This window comes from Globicephala melas, chromosome 5 (genome assembly GCF_963455315.2).
Source record: "Globicephala melas chromosome 5, mGloMel1.2, whole genome shotgun sequence".
Lineage (NCBI taxonomy): Eukaryota > Metazoa > Chordata > Mammalia > Artiodactyla > Delphinidae > Globicephala > Globicephala melas.
In genome coordinates this window covers 24,110,642-24,129,532 of record NC_083318.1, presented here as the reverse complement: position 1 = coordinate 24,129,532, position 18,891 = coordinate 24,110,642, and the positions used below count along the sequence as shown (strand labels likewise).

The 18,891-nt window shown below is 34.0% G+C and overlaps 1 non-coding gene across 1 annotated transcript; it reads right to left on the bottom strand.

Moving 5' to 3' along the window:
* Positions 1–5,533: 5,533 nt before the first annotated feature.
* On the bottom strand, positions 5,534–5,651 carry LOC115857384 (U5 spliceosomal RNA). Its single transcript, XR_004041248.2, has one exon. It is a non-coding gene; the product is annotated as a U5 spliceosomal RNA (small nuclear RNA).
* Positions 5,652–18,891: the final 13,240 nt, after the last annotated feature.

Below are 18,891 nucleotides of genomic sequence, written 5' to 3'. Positions count from 1 at the left end.
AAAAATCCACAAACAATAAAGGCTGGAGAGGGTGTGGAGAAAAGGGAACCCTCTTGCACTGTTGGTGGAAATGTAAATTGATATGGCCACTATGGAGAACAGTATGGAGGTTCCTTAAAAAACTAAAAATAGAGCCACCATATGATGCAGCAATCCCACTCCTGGGCATATATCTGGAGAAAACCATAATTCAAAAAGAGTCATGTACCACAATGTTCATTGCAACTCTATTTACAATAGCCAGGACATGGAAGCACCCTAAGTGTCCATCGATAGATCAATGGATAAAGAAGATGTGGCACATATATGCAATGGAATATTACTCAGCCATAAAAAGGAATGAAATTGAGTTATTTGTAGTGAGGTAGGTGGACCTAGAGACTGTCATACAGAGTGAAGTAAGTCAGAAAGAGAAAAATAAATACTGTATGCTAATACATATATATGGAATCTAAAAAAAATGGTCGTGAAGAACCTAGTGGTAAGACAGGAATAAAGATGCAGACCTAATAGAGAATGGACTTGAGGACATGGAGAGGGGGAAGGGTAAGCTGGGACAAAGTGAGAGAGTGGCATGGACATATATACACTACAAATGTAAAATAGATAGCTAGTGGGAAGCAGCCGCATAGCACAGGGAGATCAGCTCGGTGCTTTGTGACCACCTAGAGGGGTGGTATAGGGAGGGAGGGAGGAAGATGCAAGAAGGAAGAGATATGGGGACATATGTATATGTATAACTGATTCACTGTGTTATAAAGCGGAAACTAACACACCATTGTAAAGCAATTATACTCCAATAAAGATTTTTTTTAAAAATTTCATTTGGTAATGGAGAGGCGATGGTAAGAATTATATAGTCTATGCAACACTGTAATACTTCCAAATATAAGCAAGCCCTTAAGTCACACTGCTTGTGTGACCTTAAATAAGTAATTTCACCTCTTAGCTGGTTTCCCAGTCTAGAAAGTGGGAAAACAACCTCCCTCTCACTGCTTTATAGAAAAGTAAATTAGATCATCTATGTAAAGGCCCTAACCTATGAAAGATACTTAAGACAAATGAGGTCCCCTTCCATTTCATAGAATTAAACCCCAGATTATCCATTCCTATACAGGGTCTCAAGATCTATTTATTATAATCTTCAGAGTTGTTTGATAAGTACTTGCAGGATTCAGGTAATATATGAAAAACTGTGTGCTCCAGTGCTCGCCTCTGCTGGGAAAATGTGGCCCTGGAGCCAGACAACAAAAGAGGGCAGAAGCAGGAGCCCATTTACAGCATTGGAAAGAAGGCCAATTAAATTTAGGATTTTCATTAATATCTCGGTTCATCTTGATAAATGCAGAATTATGTGAAATTTTCAGTATCTAGAATTACCAGAATGGTTATATTTTTTACTTTAAAGGTTTATAAAGTAAAATAATATTCATAATATTAGCTATCAGGCATGAGAATTACAATGTGCTCTGTATAATAGGTACTTTAATATGCTTTACTTTAATATACTATCACTTAATTTTCATAACTAAACTTTCACATATAGCTCTCTCTATATGACGTGTGTGTGTGTATTTGTGTGTGTATACATGCTTGCTCACTTGAGAGATGTTTTACTGAGCCAGAGAGTAAACCAGAGTATGTTTATTTTAAGAGTCCATGTTGTTTCTTTTACACTGTACTGCAGAAACATTATAAATTAGATTGAGTGTGGTGACTGAAAGCAGAATAATGCATTAAGCGTGTCTGTACCGATTTTGATACAGAAATTAATTGAGCCCCTCTCCTAGTTTAGTGTGAAAATTTGTTGCTATAGACTCATCTGTACTATCATATTCACAAGCACAAGGAAAATTCATTTATATATATCTAACCATGTACTGTCCTAAAAAAGATTTTCATTTCCATTTAAACATACAAAATCAGGCTATGAAAAACACCATGTTAAGATAGGTGGAAGTGGTACCTACAGAAATAGTCTGCAACTTTCCCAAGAAAGTAAAAGAATAATGATAATGCAGAAAGAAAACTTTTTCTACCTGTAGCTGATGGATTTAGTTAAATTTTATGTGGGCTGGGATTAAAGAAAGTAGAGTGAGATAAAGGAATTTTCTGTAGAATTTAATTGTTTTTCTACTAAACACACCATGAACAGGAACTGTAAAAGTTTGTCATCTGCTAAAATTTTCTCTTTCACTGAAGTATAATCCCAGATTTACAAGACATTATGTGCTAACCTGCTTGCTCAAAAATGTCATAAATCTAAGAAAGTGTATTCAGAGGAACAATGGTGCATATGGTAAAACTGAAGTGGTGCAGTAGCTCTGTGGTTGTCAAAAGCCACCCTCAAGAACTGGCAATGCTTAATTAAGTACAGACTGAAAACATCTGCATCTCCCCTCCTACTGCTTCCTATGACAGAATCAAAGAAAGGCCCATCTTCACGGAAAGGGTCTGTGAAAATGAAAGCTGGTATTTATGAGTCAGGGATTGGCAAATAAGGTTTCATTAAAATGACACGAGTTAGGGCGTCCCTGCTTTTATCTATGAAGAATTAACTGTAGGGAATTACCTTCCTATTGCAATAAAACAAACTAGAAAAACTGGCAAATATATGAAAAAGAGATTTCATGCTTTGTCAACAGGAAGAAACTGAGAAAGAACTGAGAACTGAGAAAAAAAGAAAAGAAAAGAAAAAAGAACTGAGAAAACTAAAGCAAAGAATTGAGGGCCACATTTGCCCCACCTGACAATCTGGAGGCAATTTCTGAGCCATACGCTAGGAAGTAGAAACTGAATGTTATGTGATGGTCTTACTCTGTTGAGGAGACGGATTGGAGTTTCAGAAGGCTTTTTTTCCTCTCATGTTTATACCCTTATAAACATGACTGCTCTTCTGGTCCTGAACAAGGTAGAGTATACACAGTCCACCTCACTTCTCCTAGTACTTATAACAAAAATGCTGGATAGCAAGATCTCATCTTTGTTTATGGCATGGATGGACCTTGAGGGTATTATGCTAAGTGAAATAAGTCAGATGGAGAAAGACAGATACTTTATGATTTCTCATATGTGGACTATGGAAAACAAACACAAACTCAAATAAATGAACAAACCAAATGAAAACAAACACGAAGTTACAGAGAACAATGTAGTTGTTACCAAGGTGGAGTGGTGGAGGGAGGACAAATGGGTAAAGGGTGTCAGCTGTATGATGATGCATGGAAACTAAATTTTTCATGGCGAGCACACTATAGGGTATTCAGAAGTAGAAATGTAATGTTGTACACGTGAAGTTCATATAGTGTTGTAAACCAATGTTACCTCAGTAAAAGTGGATACAATTAATAAAGCAAGCGAAGTGACAGAAGACTCTGAAAGGTAGAGAAAAAAAGGAACCTGGACAGAGAACTTGGGACTTGAGATGCAACACAGTGGGGAGGACAGTTTTGTTTAGTTTTTGTTTGCCTCCAATTAAAGTAGAATTTCAGTCCTCCATAACTTCACCTATTATCTTTATCAATTCATATTATTTCTCTGTGATTTTTACACAAAGAATAACTCCTCACTAATCAAGGGGAGAGAAGAGGGCCCTGGTGCAGGGTATCCTAACGTAGAACATTATTGAATGGAACTTCAGTCAATGAACCTAAGAAAGCCCTCTAGGCCTCAAAGTGCATCAGTTTCATTTATAGCAAACATGCTGTCCAACTCAACAAAACTAAATAGAGTCCTTTTTTTCTCTACTCGCAGATTCATGCTGTAACACTATCCACCCTTCAAACACCCATTTCCCATAGTCAATAGTCAATAGTGATGCATCCCACACCAAGCTGCATGACCATGGATATGTAAAGCTTTTTAAATCCCATGACCCAGCTGGGTAGATAACATAGCAGTTCACCACAGATGGGAAAAGCCCAGGCCTGAGGACAAAACTCCCCCACTGACGAAGTAGCAATGCTTAGGATGCTGACTCAGCCTCTTATGGGTAACGCACTATCCAAAGAAGATGATTGACTTTGGTGGAGGCCTAAATAAATTATGAGGGCACATTGCACATGATACTTACTGGAGCTATAATGTTGAGTTTCTGAACTGATTCCAGCTAGAGCCAATGTCTGTGGTGTACTTCAACATTACACTGTTTCCTTTGAGTTATTTTCAAATATAGTTCCAAAAACAGCATAAATGCTTGGGTTCTAAACACCAGAGAGAAAGTAGTATAGTATAAGGAGTCCTAAATTTACAGAAAGATTGCTGGGTTTTCATGCCAGGGTGGCAATTTCACATGCCATAATGACAGTAGTGGAAAATCATCAACCAGGGAAACAAAAACAAAAAACCCACACAGATGAGAACTTCATGTAGAATCACACTGGTCCTGATATCTTGTTTCTGACAGATGTTGGACCCTCTCATATGAGCTAGTTTTTTCATCTGTTGTGCGAAGGATGGCTCTATGGGACCCATGCAATCTCTGGTCAAGTGAAAGAAGGAATGAACATTGTGGAAGCCAGTATTGGTGCCCAGAATGCCAGCACCCACAGAAGGTCACCATTATTTCAACTCTACTGTGCCCACCCATGATTTCTGTATCCAGGAATAGCTCCTGCTGCCCTTGTTCTGCTCTCATCCCCTGTCACTTCTGCTTTTACTTATTGCCTTTCTTTAGCTTTCCTTTCCCCTGTCTCCTGCCTAAGTTTAGCAGGACTGCAAGGTCAGCTTTATGACTGAAAATAAGAGAGATGATTTTTTTTAAAATTTGCTATGAAGGAGATGCACAAGAAGCAGAGGGCCGTGGGTGGGTGGCCTGAGATCCTAGTATCCAGGGGGCAGAGATCTGGGGAGAAGGGAAGTCCAGTGAACGTGAATGGAGCTCAGTGGTCAACGTTTGGCATTACAGGAGAACCAAAAAACGAAAGGAAAGAACCAGGCAAATTATGAGGGCAGAAAGCACTTAGTATAATCATGGCACTCAAAGACAAAACTATTCTTAGAAACAAGACAAAAGCCTTCTTCCCTGCTGTGGGACACAGCAAGCCTGGCAGAAAGAACACCTGAGTGCTGAAGTCAGTACCTGACTTATTGCAGAGCCTGGGGAGATTACCATCCTAATAACAGAGGTCTGAAGCACCCAGCTATGTAGATTGAACATCCAGGAGGAGGAATTAAAGGAAGTCAGTAAATCACAAGCATCCACTGAATATGCAGCAATTGATTTGTGTTTGTAATTGGATTGTACATTAGGATCTGGAAAATATACTTGCTTTTATGTAAGAGTAAACATATAATATGGCAAGAATACATAAGGGCCCTTGTTTTATGACTTGATTCATAAAGTTCTATTTTGTCAGTATAGTTAGAAAAGAATGAATTATTCAATTGTATCTCTTTACTTTCACTGATTTAAACAGGAAATATCCATCTAAAGTCAAAGATCATGCCAGAAATCTGACAGTTTTCCAAAAGAATAAATCCTTAGAGAATTCATGGGAGTTATTCAATGCTCTTCTGAGCGAAGGATGCTGTGAACTGAAGAAAAGTTTCATTAACATCAGGAGTTTCATTTTTTTTTTAATTGTTTCTCTCCACGGAAATCTTTAGTAAAAGGCGAAAGATTTATGCGTTCTGAAGAGAAACCAGAGTATAGGAGTTTCATTTTTGCTTAAGTCGGTCATTCTTTCTATTCAGACAGAAGAAATCAGCATGCTCCTTTGTCCCCAAATGGAGAACTAATTGAGTTTTCTTTGAAAAATGACAGCAAAATTTGTTATTTAATTTTTCCTAAGCCCGTGTTTATTTTCAATTCCAATAAAATAATAATTTTGAACACCAAGAAAACTGAATCAAGTGGAACAGAGCGTCCCTGTAAGAACATCTACTGAGTCTCAGAGGATTTATTTGTGGACCAGATGGTAACACATCTCACGCTGACTCAGTGTTCACTTCTGATAAAACAAACTAAATTGTGAAAGTCAGAAACTGCCAAGGTTAGCTTAGCAACACTGCTAAACACGAGGAAGCAATCCTGATGCACCTGAGACACTGAGGGATTAGAAAAAAAAAAACACTCTTTTCACTTGTCATTTATCTCAGGAAAAGACTGAAATCTTATTGGGTTTGTTGAAGTCATAATTATTATTTGAAGGCTGAACTCTCTCTTATGAAACTCAAGTAATCTGATTGCATTGGAAAGGTATTAGACAAAAATCTTTTCTGAAATATACATATTTATACTTTAAATGTCAAAGGAGAAATGGGGAAATGTATGGCCATCAGGGCCCAAAATTAAATAGGAATAAATGAAATTGAATCAATATTAATTGTGTTTTCTCGATGTGAGGCACAGCAATAGGAATTTTGAAGGCTACTAAGACTATAAATCATAGTACCTGCTTTAGAAGCAGCTTATACTTTAATCTAGTAGAGAAAGGATATAAAACATCAAATTATAAATACCATACATGCTAGAAATTATAAATAATCTGTGTATAAAATGAAAGGGATAAGATGGGAAGTCCATGGTAAAGTACAAACAAAAGGTACAGTCAATTCAGAAGTAAAGAAATTATTTGAACTGTGAGTATTTCAGAAAAAAACATTTTACAACAATGTAGAATTTGAACTGAGTCTCAGAGGATGGATGGTTGTAGTGGGGGGATCTTACTTTACACATTAGATGTGCAAAAAATGTATAATTAATTATGTTATTCACGTCAATGCAGTCCATCAGCTCCAGGCAATTACTGCTTCTGTGTCAAGTTTGCATAGAAGAATCTTTGCTTCTGGTGAAACCCTATTACCTAAGTTGTCTCCTCTTTGAGGTTTCCAGAAATCAGCTCATTACCCTCTGCTGTGTGGCCACCTATCCTGGGCCCCTCTAGGGAGTTAGTAGTGCTCACCTATATTCTTGTTACCTGCTAATCTCCTTTCCCTCCCACTCATGGGCTTCCTTTCTTTTTCTCTCCCCACCCACCCTGTTCTCCCTTTACTTCCCTTAATAAATAAAAATCCCTCTCAAGGTGTTTTGCCTTCTGGAAAAAAACAAAGCTAGGAAAACCTGTTCTATGACAAGTTTCTTCTTTCCCTCTGGGAAAATAAAATTTTCCTTAGTCAAGATTCTACATGCTTGGAAACCAGCTTAGAATAGTGAGGGGAAATTAAAAGCACAGCAAAATGTAAGCAATGTCTCAACAAATTATCCTGCAATTTGTGAGAAAAGGATGTGCTGGAAAGTCTATGTTGGGGAACAAATACCCAAAGAACTGACTTGGACAGTAAGGTTTGAGAGACAATGAACAAATTAGTCTAATATCTAGAGATGATCAATTTAAATAGAAAAGAGAATTAAAATAGGAAAATATTTTTATAAATATTTTAAATTAATATTAAAGTTAAGTTGGGCAAAATTTAACAAACATTACAAAATTTAAAGAATATAAGGATAAAGGATTTATGTATAGCACTTTAGCGAATTAAGATCATTAGAATTTTAGTAGAATGATTTAATCAAAGCAATGCTTTAATTATTGAAGATAAGAAAACAGACTAGATTGAGGAAGAGAAAGACAGAAAGAAGGAAGGGTGAGTAGACAGCCTACACAGAAATGAGGTATTTACTTTTTTAGCATATTTCATTTATGATAGTTGTGTGTCGAATGTGAAATCTTATTGTAAATTAAAGTGCCATTGAGTTGATTGGCAAAGTTAGGGGCAGTTAAGTTAACGAGAAAAGGGAGTGAGAAATTAAAAGAAAAAGATAACATTGAGAAGGAATTTAGAATGCAAGTGATGTCTTGGAATTAGTATGAAGAATATGAACAATTATTCATAAGAAAATTTAAAATATAAATGATATTGCAAATCATTCATTATTCTGAGAACTTCAAGAAACACGGAGGTCGTCACACTGAAACCCACTGTTTGGAGGAGACATTTGAAAAATGAACAAGGCAGAACAAAAAGCTCTCTTTAAATAAATTATGTCTCAAATGCCAATGCCATTGGAGTGTTGAATGATGACAGTGTTTCCACATTTTTATGCAAGATGCAAATCAATTGGGCAAAAATTAATTAACTTTAATTTAAAGAAGTCATTTGCTTTAATATTGTCAGAATAAGTCACATTTTGTTGTTGAAACTTTAGGAAGCAAGTGGGGTTTAGGAGATTGCATTAAAAAAGGAGTTTTAGAAGCCTAGTAGTAGAATTAGCACTTTTTCAAAGAAAAGACAATAAACTTTATATTCTGTACACCTAAATGTTAAGGGATCTTAAAATGTTCCTTATTATAATACTCATGTAGAAATTAAAACTTCATTTGCTGTCTAAACTTGGCATAATAAAGAGTTCTTAATTAATAGACAAATATATTGTGTAAGAATGACAGTCCAGAAGCTTTGAGTACCATTGTGGCTCTGCGACCACTCAACTCTGTGATCTTAGCTCTTACATCTTAGCTTCTTGGATCTTAGCCTCACTTCATAAGCCTTATTTATTAATTTCCAATATTCCAAAATAAAAACATTTAATCTAGAACCAAAGATCATAAGCCAGATATGATGGATCTTATAGTATGTTAGAGCTTCTACAACAAAATACCCAGACTGGGTAGCTTAAAAACAACAGAAATTTATATCTCACATTTGTGGAGGCTGGAAGTTCTAGATCAGGGTTCAAGCATGGTTGAGTGAGGGACGTCTTTTGGGTTGCTGACTTCTTCTATCCTCACATGGTTGAAGGGATGAGGGATCTCAGTGAGGTCTCTTTTATAAGAACACTAATCCTGTTCATTAGGGCTTTGCCCTCATGATCTAATCACCTCCCAAGGGCCCCACCTCCTAATACTATCACTCTTGGGGATTAGGGTCCAACATAGGAATTTTGGGGGAACACATTCAGATCATAAGACATGAAAAAAGTGATATCGTTTTGCCCATGGTGTTAATTTAAAAAAAATTCCAACACCAAAGAAAAATTTTCATGAAAATCTAGAGGTATAGCTCCTTTAGTTGTTATAGTTGTTTTACAATATTGTGTTAGTTTTAGGTGTACAGCACAGTGATTCTGTTATACTAGGTTGGCCAAAAAGTTCATTCAGGTTTTTCCATAGCTGTTAAGGAAAACCCAAACGAACTTTTTGGCCAACCCAATATATATTTATATATCACTGAATATATATATTCTCTTTTAGATTCTTTTCTGTTATAGATTATTACAAAATATTGAGTATAGTTCCCTGTGCTGTATAGTAAGTCCTTATTGGTTATCTATTTTATATATAGTAGTGTGTATATTATGTCAATCCCAAACTCCTAATTTATCCTTCCCCCTGCCTTTCCCCTTTGGTAATAAGTTTGTTTTCTATGTCTGTCAGTCTTTTTCTGTTTTGTAAGTAGTTTTATCTGTATCATTTTTTTTAGATTCCACATATAAGCGATCTCATGTTATTTTTCTTTCTCTGTCTGGCTTACTTCACTTAGTATGATAATCTGTAGGTCCACCCATGTTTCTGCAAATGGCATTATTTCATTCTTTTTTACGGCTGAGTAATATTCCATGGTATAAATATACCACATCTTCTTTATCCATTCATCTGTCAGTGGACATGTAGGTTTCTTCCATGTCTTGGCTATTGTAAATCGTTCTTCAGTGAACATTGGGGTGCATGTATCTTTTCAAATTATGGTTTTCTCTGGATATATGCCCAGAAGTAGTATTGCAGAGTCATATGGTAGCTCTATTTTTTGTTTTTTAAGGAACCTTCATACTGTTCTCCACAGTGGCTGAGCCAATTTACATTCCCAACAAGAGTGTAGGAAGGTTCCTTTTTCTCCACACCCTCTCCAGCATTTGTTATTTGTAGACTTTTTGATGATGGCCATTCTGACCAGAGTGAGATGATAGCTCATTGTTGTTTTGAGTTGCATTTCTCTAATAATTAGTGATGTTGAGCATCTTTTCATGTGTCCTTTGGCCATCTGTATGTCTTGTTTGGAGAAATGTCTATTTAGATCATTTGCCCATTTTTTAATTGTTTTTTGATTTGTTTTTTTGACACTGAGCTGTCTGAGCTGTTCGTATATTTTGGAAATTAATACCTAGTTGGTCACATCATTTTCAAATATTTTCTCCCGTTCTGTTGGTTGTCTTTTTGTTTTCTCTATGGTTTTCTTTGCTGTGCAAAAGTTTTAAGTTCAGTTAGGTCCCATTTGTTTGTTTTTGTTTTAATTTCCATTACTCTATGAGACAGATCCAAAAAAATATTGCTGCAATTTATGTCAAAGAGTGTTCTGCCTGTGTTTTACTCTAGGAGTTTTAAAAGTATCTGGTTTTACATTTAGGTCTTTAAGCCATTTTGAGTTTATTTTTGTGTATGGTATTAGAGAATGTTCTAATTTCATTCTTTTACATATAGCTGTCCAGTTTTCCCAGCATCACTTGTTGAAGAGACTGTCTTTTCTCCATTGTATATTCTGGCCTCCTTTGTCATAGATTAATTGACCATAAGTGCATGGGTTTATTTCTGGGCTTTCTATCCTGTTCCATTGATCTATCTATATGTTTGTTTTTGTGACACTATCATACTGTTGCAGCTTTGTGGTATAGTCTGAAGTCAGGGAGCCTGATTCCTCCAGCTCCATTTTTCTTTCTCAAAATTGCTTTGGCTATTCAGGGTTTTCATGTTTCCATATAAATTTTAAAATTTTTTGTTCTAGTTCTGTGAAAAATGCCATTGGTAATTTGATAGGGATTGCACTGAATCTGTAGATTGCCTTGGGTAGTATAGTCATTTTGAACATTACTGATTCTTCCAGTCTAAGAACATGGTATATCTTTCCATCTGTTATTGTCATCTTCAATTTCTTTCATTAGCATTTTATAGTTTTCGGAGGACAGGTCTTTTGCCTCCTTAGGTAGGTTTATTCCTAAGTATTTCTTTTTGATGGAATGCTAAATTGGATTGTTTCCTAAATTTCTCTTTCTAATCTTTCATTGTTTGTGTATAGAAATGCAATAGATTTCTGTGTATTCATTTTGTATCCTTCAAATTTACTGAATTCATTAATGAGCTCTAGTAGTTTTCTGGTAGCATCTTTAGAATTTTCTATGTATAGTATCACAGCATCTACAAATAGTGACAGTTATACTTCTTTTTTTCCATTTTGGGTTCATTTTATTTCTCTTTCTCCTCCGATTGCCATGGTTAGGACTTCTAAAACTATGTTCAATAGAAGTGGTGAAAGTGGACATCCTTTTCTTGTTCCTCATCTTAGAGGAAATGCTTTCAGCTTTTCACCATTGAGTATGATGTTAGCTGTGGGTTTTCATATATGGCCTTTATTATGTTGAGGTAAGTTCCCTCTATGAGTCTTTCTGGAGGGTCTTTATCATAAATGGATATTGAATTTTATCAAAAGGTTTTTCTGCATCTATTGAAATAATCATATGGTTTTTATTCTTTAATTCGTTAATATGGTGTATCACACAGATTGATTTGCAGATATTGAAAAATCCTTGCATCCCTAGGGTAAATCCCACTTGATCATGGTATGATCCTTTTAATGTATTTTTGGATTCAGTTTTCTAGTATTTTGTTGATGATTTTTGCATCTATGTTCAACAGTGATATTGGCCCATAATTTTCTTTTCTTGTGGCATTTTTGTCTGGTTTTGGTATCAGGGTGATGGTGGCCTCATAGAATCAGTTTGGAACTGTTCCTTCCTCTGTAATTTTTGGAATAGTTTCAGGATGGGTATAACTGTCCTCTAAATGTTTGATAGAGTTTGCCTCTGAAGCTATCTTGTCCTGGACTTTTGTATGTCGGGAGTTTTTAAATTACAGTTTCAATTTCAGTACTGGTGATTGTTCTACTTATATTTTCTATTTCTTTCTGGTTCAGTCTTGGGAGATTATACCTTTCTAAGAATTTGTCCATTTCTTCTAAGTTGTCTATTTTATTGGCATGTAGTTGCTTAGTCTCTTATGGTCCTTTGTATTTCTGTGGTGTTGGTTTTAACTTCTCCTTTTTTATTTCTAATTTTATTGATTTAGGCCCTCTCCCATTTTTCTTCATGAGTCTGACTAAATGTTTATTAAGTTTGTTTATCTTTTCAAAGAACCAACTTTTAGTTTCATTGATCTCTTCTATTGTTTTCTTCACATCTATTTCATTTATTTCTGCTCTGATCTTTATGATTTCTTTCTTTCTACTAGGGTTTTATATGTTCTTCTCTCTTTGGTTGCTTTAGGTGTAAGGTGTAAGGTTAGGTTGTTTACTTGAGATTTTCTTGTTTCCTGAGGTAAGATTGTATTGCTACAGACTTCCCTCTTAGAACTGCTTTTGCTGTATCCCATAGGTTTTGGATCATAGGTATTTTTGGATCTAGGTATTTTTTTATTTCCTCTTTGATTTCTCCAGTGATTCCTTGGTTGCTTAGAAGCACATTGTTTTGCCTCTACCTGTTTGTGTTTTTTGCATCAGAAAATATGCTTGATGTGATTTCAATTTTCTTAAATTTACCAAGGCTCACTTTGTGGCCCAGCATGTGATCTATCCTGGAGAATGTTCTATGTGTGCTTTAAAAGAATGTGTATTCTGATGCTTTTGGAGGGAATGCTCTATAAATATCAATTAAGTCCATCTGATCTAACTTGCCATTTAAGGTCTGTTTTTCCTTAGTGATTTTCTGTATGGACAATCTGTCCAGTGATATAAATGTGGTGTTTAAGTCCCCCACTATTATTGTGTTATTGTCAGTTTCTCCTTTTATATCTGTTATCATTTGCTCCTATATGGAGGTGCTCCTATGTTGAGTTCATATAAATTTACAATATCTAAATAATATATAGATTTAATAGAATTCTAATAGAAATTACAGTGGTTATTTTAGAACTTGAATAATTATGAAAAATATGAACATTCTTCAGGAAAAACAATAGGCAAAATAAATGAAAATTGTTTTGAAAAAAATGAAATAGGAAAGTTTTTTTTACTATATGGTAGTCAAGCTTGTTATAAGGCATGGTAAGTGAAACAAGGCTGTAGGGATGCATGAAAAGACACTCATATCAGACAAATGAGAAGCAGACCCTAATATGTATAAACATTTCACATATGATAAAGGAAATATCACAAGCCAGTAGAAAAGGAGTGGCATTTTCAATAAATTATATGTAGATCATTGGCATTTTGCAGGGTGAAACATACAAACAGGAAAGTGTCTCATCTCCCATCACCTATCAAAATTAATTCAAAATAGATAAAAGCAACATGAAATAAAAAATTAAGGAGCACCAGTATACATTATAAGGGAACATTTGGATGGGGTACATATAATAAACTTTAAATGAATTACAAAAAAGCATTAAAAAGGTAAAATTGTTACTTTATTCAAATGCACATAAGAATAATAGTAACAATATTAAGATAAAATCAATAGAATAAAATATAGCAAAATATTGGTTGATAATAAAAATATGTAGAATACTTGTCAAATTTGTAAGAAAAATTTCAAAAGGAATAAAACAAACTAATGTACAAGCAATCCATAGAAAACAAAATACAAACTAATTATTTTTAATCTTCAATAATATTCAGAGAAATACAAGTTAAATAGCATTTTTCACCCATAAAATGTTCTAAGATTTAAAGTCATCACATTCATAGATGGTATGGACAAGTAAAATGAACGTTCTATGAATATTAATTGGTTGAACTAACCTCAAAAACAAGTTTTAAATTATTTAGCAAACATTTTAAAGTATTCATCTCCTTTAATGCCACCATTCTAATTCTAGGAATCTATCCAAAGGAAATAATCAAAAATATGAAAAAATTTGTACACATAAGTATGCCATTTTGCTTATTACATTTTATGATGGCAAAATATTGGAAATAACCAATATTATACAGTATATATACATATATACATATATATATACTATATATAGTATATATAGTATATATATATTATATAGTATAGCACCATTCAATTATATTTTAAAAAATGTGTACAAATAGGAAAAATATCTGAATGAATCACATCAAAATGTTCATAGGATACTCCCTATAATGGGATGTTCAATGTTTCTAATATTATTAGAAATGTTTCTAATATAGTTCTATAAGTATCACATCACATTATAAGTATACATATTATGATGTATAATTCAGTATTTCTAATAAGATTATGGATTACTTTTATCTCATAAAAACAATAAAAGTTACCTAAACTTGAAATAAATTTAGTTACATTTTATTTATTCATTTGAGAAAGGATTCAATAATTAAATACGAAAATGGATCTCCTGTTTGTTCTAAACAATTAAGAAGCCAAATTTCCAGAATATAAAAACATTGTATTTAGGTTTTTTTCTGTTAAAAATTTTGGATTATTTATAATTTCTTTTCACAATCTCTTTAAATCAGAATAATTGAAGTCTTTTAATTTATATAATTCATATATTTAACAAGTTTGTTAATTTATGCATTTTTGTGTTTCACTATGTTTTAAATGAGGACAATAATTAGCTAACTGGACTACAGGTAATTAATAATTTCTTTTCTGTTACAAAGCTGGTAAAAATAATTAAACTGAATTTATTGATCCAGCAAAAATTCCAAGCATCTATATCTTTTTCTCTGTGTTTACAAATACCATTTTTTGAGCCATGCATTATCAAATTAGGTTAATGGTATATAACATTCTTTAAATCAAATAAATGGATCCTATACACTCTTATACTCTTCCTTGTTTATAAAACAGTTTTATATTTTCTTGTCCAAAGATAGGTTTTGAATCACAGATAAATATGAATCACAGCATACTTTTCTAGAAATGAAATATATTTTATTTAAATTTTGGAATAAATAAGTCTTTCAGCATTCACATTATTAACCTTTCATTACATGTGACCCTTAGCATGAACAAAGGAGAAATTCAAAGGACCTCCATAACCCTAAACTTCAAAGCATCAAGAAACAAACTTTACCCCAAAATTGTCTTGGAGACAAAAGTGCGGCATCACAATCTTTCTTCTGCTTCTTAGAAACATTTAATTTTTGCTTTGTCACTTTTTGATAAAATAGTAAACTATGATTCTCTAATTAAACCACAGGAGAGTATGTCTGTGAATTTATATGACAAATATTCTATTTATTTTTTATTGTTTTGTTCTACTAATTATTATTATTACTGATTCTGAAAAGCCATTCTCATTTCTAAAGTACTTAACACAAAGTTCATTAATAACAAGTTCATTATCTACCATATAAAATTATATACACAAGGAGAAATAAACATTTAGAGAAGTTCAGACACATATAGCATAAACTTGAAAATGAAATATGTCATTGGAAGATGTATATAGATACAACATTTGAATAAATAATATAAACAGAAGGTTGAAGCCTATAGTTACGGAATTCTATTCATAATCAAATCCAACTGAAGTTTCCCCAGGGCCACTAAGATCATGAATTATATTTCAGACATCAGACCATTGATAAACAGTGACAATATGTTAAAACAGATTTTCAGTGGATCAAGCCCTGGGAATCACCAACGACTGATTCTAGGGGGATGAATGTGTCATGACAGAGCACTGTAATTCTTCTCCATCTAATAAGATAAAGGGCATACTCAAGAGTGCATAAATCTTTTTGTGGCTGTTTCATTTTTATTATATCTACTAGGATGGGAGTACCTTGGACAGTGTTTTCGTTAACCAAAGGAAATATTACAGTAGTTAAATAACAAAAGGGGATATTTATTTGACAAAAGCAGGGTATTGACTTATATTAAACTATGATCAAGAGCAAACTCCAATGGTTATTGGAATTAGAAAAATCAATAACAAGGTAGAAAATACATTAAAAAATGTACCCTCAGTAAATGCCTAATGTAGCATACAATGTGGCTGAGTAAACATAATAAAATTGTTTCACACTCTAGCTGTTCTAAATGTATCAAGAGTAATATTTTTATCAGATAATGTAACAGCATTGATAAATTCATTTATTTTCTCTGGGGGAAAAGTTTAAATTATATTCTCTGAATTCCATATACAGTCAAAGATCAGAAATTAATAGATTCTATGATAATTTATTTGGAACTGTAAATTAAGTACCTTTTGCCTTTCTTATTTTTCTTTTACTATACTTCTTGCTTTTGGATAGCATACTCATTGGAGATTTGTTTTGAAGCTATTACGATAACTAGAAGTAGATACACTGTAAAAAGTGTCCTATGTCTGATAAAGAGCTCACATAGATTGATTAGCACTTTAAAAAGGGTATTTGGAAAATCTACCATAACTATGTTGATTCTTTAACCTGTCCTGTGTACTTACAAATAATCGGCATTGTTTGTGTAAAAAATTCCATGATTCTTTTAAAAACTAATTATCCCCCCATCTGTTTACTTTTGACTTTCGGTACTGTAATAACTCTAGAATTATTTGTATTCTTAATATTTGTTTTATAAGCCAACATTTAAGCAGTGAAAAGAATACTTTGAAATATTGTTAGGAATATTCTATATTCAGATTTTAAATCTTTATTATTTTAATAAGAATTTTATCAGGTGATGGAAAAATTTTTTGCCTATATTGGAAGCCGAGAAATAAAGTGCTTTTCTTCTGTACCAAAATCTTGTTCAAAGAAAACCTGATTCTATAATTATTGTAGTATTTTTTGCAGACCATAGGCTAACTTTGTGAGAACAACTCCTTCATCTTCATTATACATCTTTTTCCGAGGATAGATAGTAAGTACTAGCATACTTTTTATGGGAAGCTATTGTTGACAGCAAGTTTAAAAGCCAGGAGTGGGGCTTCCCTGGTGGCACAGTGGTTGAGAGTCCGCCTGCCGATGCAGGGGACACGGGTTCGTGCCCCGGTCTGGGAAGATCCCACATGCCACGGAGCGACTGGGCCCGTGAGCCATGGATGCTGACCCTGCGTGTCCGGAGCCTGTGCTCCGCAACGGGAGGGGCCACAACAGTAAGAGGCCCGTGTACCGCAAAAAAAGAAAAAAAAGCCAAGAGCAAGAGAAATCACATAGTACTAAATTATTCTGATATTTTGTGTCACCAGTGGTGCACTAAATATACAAGTAATGTTTTGTGGCTACATATCTTTACCATAAACAGACTATTATTGTACATAACTCCAGTTTATATGTGTTTAATTTAATAAACTATTTTGAAAGTTTTATGAAACAAATATTGCCCCAATGATAAGATATTTGAAGACTGCTGGAATGATTATAGCTGGAAGAAATTTAAAAGTGTGAAAGATATTACACCCTCATATTGTGGAATATACTGTGAGGCTATGCATGTATCTTGCTTCTGAAATATTTTCATACTAATTTGAGCATTCATCACTGGATCTTGCATTTAGCCATTATTACTGTGGTGTCCTAATGATGCTTTTCTAGCTCCCTTATTTGTTCTATATTTATTGATTAGAATTCTTCTGTGAGGATGATTTATCTCTTCTCCCTTATTTATTTATGTATTTATTTATTTAATCGTTTATATTAGTAGGGACTCATGGACGTTTATTTTATTTTTTGTCATTATCCAATACTATTGTTATTCTTTTCCTCACATTGTTTCCGGTTTAGCCATTGGAGGCTCTCCCAGTAGGCTCCGTTGTCCTTTTGCCCTACCTACCCCTTTGTGTCCTCCCTTCTCTTTTCCCACTGTCCCTGTCTCCCTCCCTCTCTTCCTGCCTTCCTTCTATCCTTCTTTTCTTTCTTTCTTTCAGTACTTTCTGTACTTGCTGGCACTACAAGATGTTTCAGGCATATCTTTTATTTCCCCTGCCAACAGCACTAGAGTCAGCAATTTTCCCAAAGATCTCTGATTCTTTTTATTCAATAATGGTATTTTGAAAGAAATATCTAGGTATGTGTATGTGTCCTTACCACTGGGGTATCACTGCTTCTAGACCCTCTCAGTCAACAGAGCTAGACACCACATATATGTATACTAGCTCACATACACACATATATTTAAACGTATACCTATCTCTGTATGTATTAAAAATAAACATACATTCATATTGATATGTCTGATTCTAATCCAGAACATTCGTGTCTATTCCAGCACTCCCAACTTGCTTATTTTATTGTACCTTATTGTAAAAGAGAAATCTGGCTCTCATCTATAATATTTTTTACCTATTAATTGAAACATACTATACATATAAAGTAGAATCAGAATTGCTAAATGGTAGCCCTGTGACAAATTTTCCAACTAGAGTACAATTTTCGTTCACAGTTCTTTATGTTTTTAGCCTTATAAGATCTGAGAAAACTTTAGCCTTATAAGATCTAAGAAAACTTTTCCAGAGTTGCGTAGTTTAGCTCATTTCTTCCCCACCCACTTCTGTGAGCTTATGTCATATATTTGCAATAGGGTTAGATTTGTCACAATCTGCATTCCATCCTGCCTTCCCTACATCCTGATTCTTTTTTTTTTCAATTTGAATACAGTAAGTCACTGTTTATAGTGTATAGTTCTATGGGTTTTGACTAAAGAATAGTGACACATCTACACAGTAATATAATGGGATAGTCCCATAACCCTACAAATTACATTTTGATGTCCCTTTGCATAGAAATATTCCCTTTCCCCCATCTCTTGGAAAGCCCTGATATATTTCCTTTTCCTACAATTCTGCCTTTTCCAGAAGACCACGTGAATGAAACAATATAATATGTAGCATTGGGGGTCTTTATAATTCTTGTCTAAAATTGCAAAGTTCAGGGAAGTTATACAAAAAGTAAACTGAACATCTAGGGTGCTGTACATGCAGGACATCATCTTGCCTATACCATCTGTTTTTGAACAGATTTTTCTTCCTCCCCTCATTCTAT